General features: G+C 45.0%; 1 pseudogene; it reads right to left on the bottom strand.

Annotated features, from left to right (window-relative positions):
• Positions 1 to 1,107: 1,107 nt before the first annotated feature.
• Positions 1,108 to 3,722, bottom strand: LOC125481910 (annotated as a pseudogene).
• Between the last annotated feature and the right edge of the window lie 3,317 nt (positions 3,723 to 7,039).

Raw genomic sequence — 7,039 nt, 5'->3', positions numbered from 1 at the left:
AATCCTTTGCCAGGAAGTTACTGCTGCATGGGGCAAGTGAAGCCACTGCACTAGTTTGCAGTGTGAAAGACAGGACAGACATTAGCCCGAGGAGAAACAATAAACACGGGGCCATTCAGCATTGGATAGCAGAGCAGGCTCAGTGATCATGGCTGGTCATTCAGCTCAGTATCCTGTTCTCATTTTCTTCCTCTGCCCTTTAGCCTCAATGTGGGCCATCTCAGCTAATGTTATCAACGCTTTGGTCTCAACTGCTGTGAAAGAGGATTCTATAAGCTTAGCATGCTGGTGGTATCTTCCCCTCATCTTGGTCTTAACTGGAATCCCATAACCTTCAGGGAGTGACCCCTGCTTCTGGATAGCCAGAGTATAACAGAAACTAAATATAGGGGGGGGGGGGAAACGAAAAAAAAAAAAAAAAAAAAAAAAAAAAAAAAAAAAAAAGTGAATAAAGCTCAAACATGCCAATTGGAGGAACTCAGATCAATTGGCCCCACTGGCTAAATGCTATTAAGCAACAAATGCAAACTGCAGGCTAGTTACTGTTATATCTGGAGTGGAGGCATGTGGGTCAAGTCTATGGTTATGAAATGGAAAGTGTCTGTCAGTTGATGTTGAGCATTTAGCTAGTGTAGATTGGTATCACTGGAATGTCAGCAAAGAGGCAAGATGTACTGGTCTAAGACTTCCAAGAGACAGCCAGCCTCACCCTGGAGTGGAACAGGCAATGTGATATTGACATGTGATCAGTTGCCAGAAGGAATAGTGGGTAGAGACAAGCCCCAAGTGTGGGTCTTACCCGTTTACAGTTTGTAGTCAAGGGGCCAGAGAAGAAAGTATTCAAAGCTCACCGTCAGGTTGGGCAACACAAGGAAGGAATAGAAGTGCTTGAGTGGGCTCTCGCAGTATTCCTCAAAGTAACTAACATTCTAGGATGTCACCACTCACCACCCATAGAACATGTTGCTTCAACATCAGGTCAGGGCTGGGAATTCTGCAGTTGAGTAACTCCAAGCCACTCACCATTTGGTCTCAAGACTAATTGCTGTCCCTCACTTCTGAAGGAGAGTAGGATGTTTAGTTTCAGACACACACACACACCAGGGGCAGGTTTCTGTCTGGTTTATTGGTATTCAAGGGCTACAGTTCAGTCTCATGACACTGGGCACAGACAGGGCTGGGTTCTTCATTCTGTACACTGCAGCCATCAGCACCAACAGGAACACCAGAAACAATGGCTACTCCAACCACAACAGGAGATCCAGAAGCACCTATTGGAGATGGAAGGTGTTGAGACATTGGAAAAGTGCTCAATGAACAACAGAAGAAACATCACTTACCATTCTCATTCAGCAGCTGTTTAGACTGGCTGTTCTCCTGCAACAGGAACACAACAGGACCAGGAGCACTTACCAAGGTCCCCTCATGGATGGGAGCACTCCTGCGTGACCCTATTTGGGGGAAAGGGGGACATTACATAGATAGTTAGAATCCATGTTGAGACTATAGCCAGGATGCTATATCCTTGCTAACTGGACGTAGGGGACATTTAAGATCAGGGACAGAGGGGGGTTGATCTCAGCTCAATAGAAAGCATCAAGGAACTCACTTTGACCACATCTGGTTGTACAGTCATCCTGAGCAGAGGGAGAGCAAACCTCAGCACTGCAGTGCAGGTAAACATTGGAAGGAATTTATACTCAAGCCAGCATTTTGTAGCTGGTACCCAGGGTGTAGTACAGAGAGCCAGCAAGAGGATTTCATGAGGTTAGTCTCAATTCCATCAGTTCGGTTACCTGTCCAGAGAGGGGCTGCTCAGACACTCCATCCAAGAAAACAAAGGTCTTCACTTGAAACCGCTTGTGATGGGTTGGGGAACTGCAGGCCAGAAGAGGCATCTACTGGGTGGAGGACAGTCAGGTCATCACCCTCATAGGGGCACCTGAAAACAGGAGGTGGTCAGTTGCTGAAGAGTTGGAGACCATCCCAGAAATAATTCATTAAAAAAAAAAAAAAAGGGGCTCAAGAGTTTGAAACAATCACTGAAATCAATTTTTAAAGTCTATGGGTTGGGGGAAGGCAGAATAGCATGAGGAAATTATGATTGCCAAGGAAGAGGGTGCCAAACAAAAGTTATGTCAATGGTCCCAGGTAGTAATTGGACCTCAACTTTAGGTTCGGAGAACAATGTGTCTGCTTTTAGACTGTTCTGAAGTCCCAGCATACTGCACAAACTGATGGCAAAGGCAAGAAAAACTGGTAGGTTGTTAGCCCCGAGACTGCACTGAAAGATTGCAACACAGTCCTCAATTGTACTCCATGATGGAGGAAATAGCATTTGTGATTGGAGGAAACATGAAGCAGAGTTGGAGGGCAGCCTGTGGTTGTATCTAGGGTTTTCTAGAAAATATTTGACAAGGTGTCACATTAAAAAGGTGACAGTGGTACCAAACATCTTGTGGTGTAGGGGGCAATGTTACGGAGATCAATGCTTGATCATCTTACCACCAGGTATAGATGGTTTAAGGAGTGGGGCCTTTCAATCATTACAGTGAGGATTGATTTAATCTTCAGAGTGAATGTTGAAGAAATGCTGCTAGAGAGAGGTTTGAAGTGGGAAGAGAGTTTAACAACAGGCTTGATTTTAAGATGGGCAGCTGTTTATTAGTCTATTGTAATGAGTCACAAACCAACCTAGATTGAAATAAATGCACAGAGGGCCCAAAGTGCTGACACTTACTGTGGCTCTGGCCCAGGCCCAGGCCCACAAGTCTCACTGTGGTACTGTGAAAATATCCTCTTAAATCCACACTCAGTTCAAGGTCAGGCTTTTCCATTCAGAGTCCTTACCCATCCACCAGGAGACCCCGCTACACCTCATGGTCAGGGGCTTGCACAGGAGTTGCCCAGCAGTCATGCATTCTCAGGACAATCATTGGGTCAGTGCGATCCTTCACACGAACCTCAACAAACACCGACTCCTGAAGGATTCTCTCAATGGGGTAGTCACTGCCCTTGTACCACAGCCTGTAGTTGCCATCTAACAGAAACAAGGAGAACAAACCAGTCACTCACTGAAGAAGAAATACATTCCTAGTGCTCTATTACCAGGGCAGCACTACCTTTTGCTAGTCGCAGTCCCATCTTCAGAAGCAGCTAGTGGTGGAGGGAGTGTGTAAACTGAGACATGGATCTGTAAGCCAGCCTCATGCTCCCCCTTGTACTTGCACTGGACGTGCAGGCTGTCGAGAGACACAAAGAGATGTGGGATTTCAGTCAGTAACACTTCCCTCTACATACCAACAAACCCCACTGCACTCTCACCTGAAGGTGCTGTTCCTGGGTTATTTCACCTTGTGGCCCAGTCTGAATCATCCTCTTCCCCAAGATGTCCGTTTCATACGCAGAGCTTCCAGTCTCCTCCTGCAACAGAGAACACTGTTTAATAGGGAGCTGGCCCATTCAAAAAGGGACAGAATGCTGGACGCTCCAATACTCACCTGCTGGCTTGAGCCACAAGAGGTAATTGGGAAGCGGAAGGCTACAAGTTCCTCTGTGATGAGCTTAGGCCTGCACTCAGCTTCTTGTCCATCTTTCATGTACAGAGATGACAGGGCGAGGGCAGGACAGGTCAGGTTCCTGGTGATTGCTAGAATGAACTGGCCATCTGCTGTACACACTGCAAAGAGAAAAAGTTCAGTTTCCCCATTGGCGGTTGTGGCCTCCAGTCATTGACAGACGGATCAAGAGTCAAAGACCCAGAATCAGTCACAGCTTTAACAGTTATGCTACCTCGAGTCTGGTCTGGATTGTTATATTTCCAAAAGGAAAAAGGCAAGTAATTTGACTTTTCAAACTGAAAGAAAAAAACATCCTGAGGTACTCCAGGAGCCATGTGACCGCCAAATAGAATTTGCAGGCCAGTGGCCATTCTCAAAAGGGAAGAGAGAAGCATTTAGTATTCAGTTTACCCAGTAATATCATAATAGATCCTCCTAAAGGGAAGAATCAGAAATTTAAGAACAAAAGAGGCACAGGATTCCAAAGTTAGAAGTCAAAAGTTGAAGCAAAACATGTTGAGGAATATAGATGCATTTGTAGAGAGGGATAGCAAGGGCAGGATGTGTTTGATTGTCAGTTGCTTGGGCACAAGGTCCACGTGCAGTAGCAGCATCTGGAACTAAGTGAACAGTGTCCTAACCCTGGGGCAGATGCATGTGCAGCTTTTTTTGCTGGGGGAGGTCGGGGGGGAAAGAATATCAGTGTGTGGGGGATGAAGAGACGAAGAATGTTCATCAGGGGGTAAGGAAAGAAAGCAGGAATTATGTTGCGGATCACCACACATGAATGAGTGTAGGTGCAGGCTGACTGACTTGCATGGCCAACTATCCAAATAACTGGGAATTGGGAAACACAGTGTGCACATTTAGGGAAATCTCTAGGAGAGCTGACCCAGCTACAGACCTGCTGTACCCAACCAGATCACATCTGTAGTGACAACAGTTCCTACACCTATTCAGTCCACCCAAGGGAAGAAACTTCCAGCTATTCAACTAGCAAAGCTATTACACTCAAATTCAAATTAAATCTTCAAGCAAGTAACAGATTGATCCGGGAAGCGTACTGCTAATTGCGTAAGGAGCAAATCTTCACCTTGTCCTTTAGGTAAAGCTGGATATCGTTGAAATTGAAACAAAACAGGGGCCAAACTAAATGTAGAACACTGCCTCTCGTGTCATTGTGACAGGTGCTGGAGAAGTGACATCAGAATGGTGCTCAATTAAATATGGGCACAAAACAGTCAAGTGTAAGAATCACATTGCTGGCTGAAAAGGTGTTTAACAACAACTCTCTACTGTCAGGAGTAGAGCTGAAAGGTTACAGGAAGCATGGGACTGTTTCAGTACAACAGCTTGTTCAGCAGCAGTAGACCATTCCAGTGTTACTGGCTGTAATGTCAGTTAGAGAGAATATGGAAAGTGGGGTGGGGGATAAAAGGGGAGGAAACATTTGTGCCCTACATCTAACTTCACCCAAGAAGAGGTAATCCAGTTGGTGAGTTTGGGTTCCTGGCAGCATCTATATACAGTAGAGATTCATGGAGGTGGTAGTGAAAGGGAATCTGGGCCCAGTACAGGATCTGGCAGCAGCTGCCTTGGTGAGGTGGGCCTGAAGTAGACTCATGGTAGTGGCAAGTCTGGGCTGGTGCAGTACCTTGTGTGGCCCAGTGAGGACTGTGGCAAGGGCCAGTGGGGTAACATGGTGCCGAAGAACAGCAACAATTGTTGCTGTGATGGCAGCATAGCAAAGGAGAGTTTCGTGCCTTGTTACCAGGCCAGCAGAATAGTGCAGAACTGCAAGGTTAACATCTATTTCTGCCATTATATTCTATGTTTCATTTTCCATCTTAAGATGTGCCAGAAAGTGCCATCACATGATGAAAATTCAAGTCAGAAGTGAAATACCAGTTCTCTAAGCCAACTGCAACTGTTCAGTGAATATCATACTCAACAGTCCTTTACTACAGAGGCTATTCAGCCCAGATTAACATGGAATAATATAAAGACTGTCCCCCTACAGAGCTCCAGTATTGGAAATTCACTTTCTTGAAGGACCATTCCTTCAAATCATCCCTTGGTCATTAATACTGCAATGGTGCAAAAATTACAAGTTATTTCTCCAGCCTTTTGAGGAAAGTCTGTGCCCCCAACTCCTTGTCTACTTCAGATAGAAATCTGAATGTCTGACACCTAAATCAAGTCTCAATCTGTTTTGATGAAGGAATTATAGCATCTCCCATTTAACGTTGCAACAGAAACACCACAAGGTATCATTTCAGAAAGTCACCACAGCCTCAACAACCTTCACATCCAGCAACACCACTTCATGCCTCCGAAAGCAAAGGTCCAATTTGCTTGGCCAATTGTTATTTCAAATGCCATACCACATTCAAAAATGGCAACATGTTGCCACAGGTCTGTGTCTAACTCAGAACTATGCCAGTGAGTTTATGAAGGCTCTCCGCACCCCTTCTACAAAGGATAACTCACTTCGCTTTCAATACCATTTGCACCAACATGACTGTCATGCTGCTGGCCTGTTAGAGTTGAATCACACTAATATGGAACCCTTACTGCTGGACAGTCAGATACCATCATTACCTTCTATGGTACACAGCATGTTTTTGTTTCATTTACACAGTGAAAAGTCACACAAACATGCATGGCTTCCACATTGACAGAAGCACAAGGAACATGCCAAATATAGAAGGTCAGACCAGCTCAACCACAGCAACACATTTCTAATTTGTTGTTTCCCTAACAATATTTTCAGGCATCTAATCTGTCTCATTTTAATTAGCTCTGCAGGGTTCTATTTGACTGTCAGCCCTGTCATAGACTGAACCCAACTTGCTACAAGTAGCTCAAAATTTCATTTGCTGTTGAGAGTGATGAAAGATAAACTAGCCAATAGCTATCACAAATTCCGTCTGACCCCTCTGATGTGGCGAGGGTTCATTATGACCAGGTTTGCTGTATTCCATCTCCACCTCCTTTGGTGCAGGGACACAAGCTACAGACCATATGATAGATCTGCCCCAAACACCAGCTTGGGTCCTGAAGTTCAATTTATTGGGATCCACATGAATATTATCCAATTCTTCTGTGAAGAACACAGGACAGTATCCCAGGCAGCACAAGTTAAACTGTGAAGTTTCGACCTTCACACAATTTGAGCTGAAATACCTCACTAAGAGCTACAAACTGTCAAACACCTCAACAGTACAGGATGGTGGGAATCTGTATGAAATTACACCAAGTTAACCTCTAATCAAATCCTTGACTAAGCTTTAGTGGTTAAGCAGTTGCTCTGAACACAGTAGGAATAATCCAATTTGGCCAAAATAACGTTATCCATCCTCAAACCAACCAGCCACTTCACACGGGAACATCCCCTACACTACTAAAGAGAGACAGCGTCACATTGCTGGCTTATTTTCTCAGGCACAGGTTAGTTTGTCTCCCTCCCACTGACTCCC

Source organism: Rhincodon typus, unplaced genomic scaffold, assembly GCF_021869965.1.
Source record: "Rhincodon typus isolate 14 unplaced genomic scaffold, sRhiTyp1.1 hic_rhity00004269, whole genome shotgun sequence".
NCBI lineage: Eukaryota > Metazoa > Chordata > Chondrichthyes > Orectolobiformes > Rhincodontidae > Rhincodon > Rhincodon typus.
The sequence above is the reverse complement of the archived record's forward strand: the minus strand, read 5'-3'. Positions and strand labels throughout refer to the sequence as shown.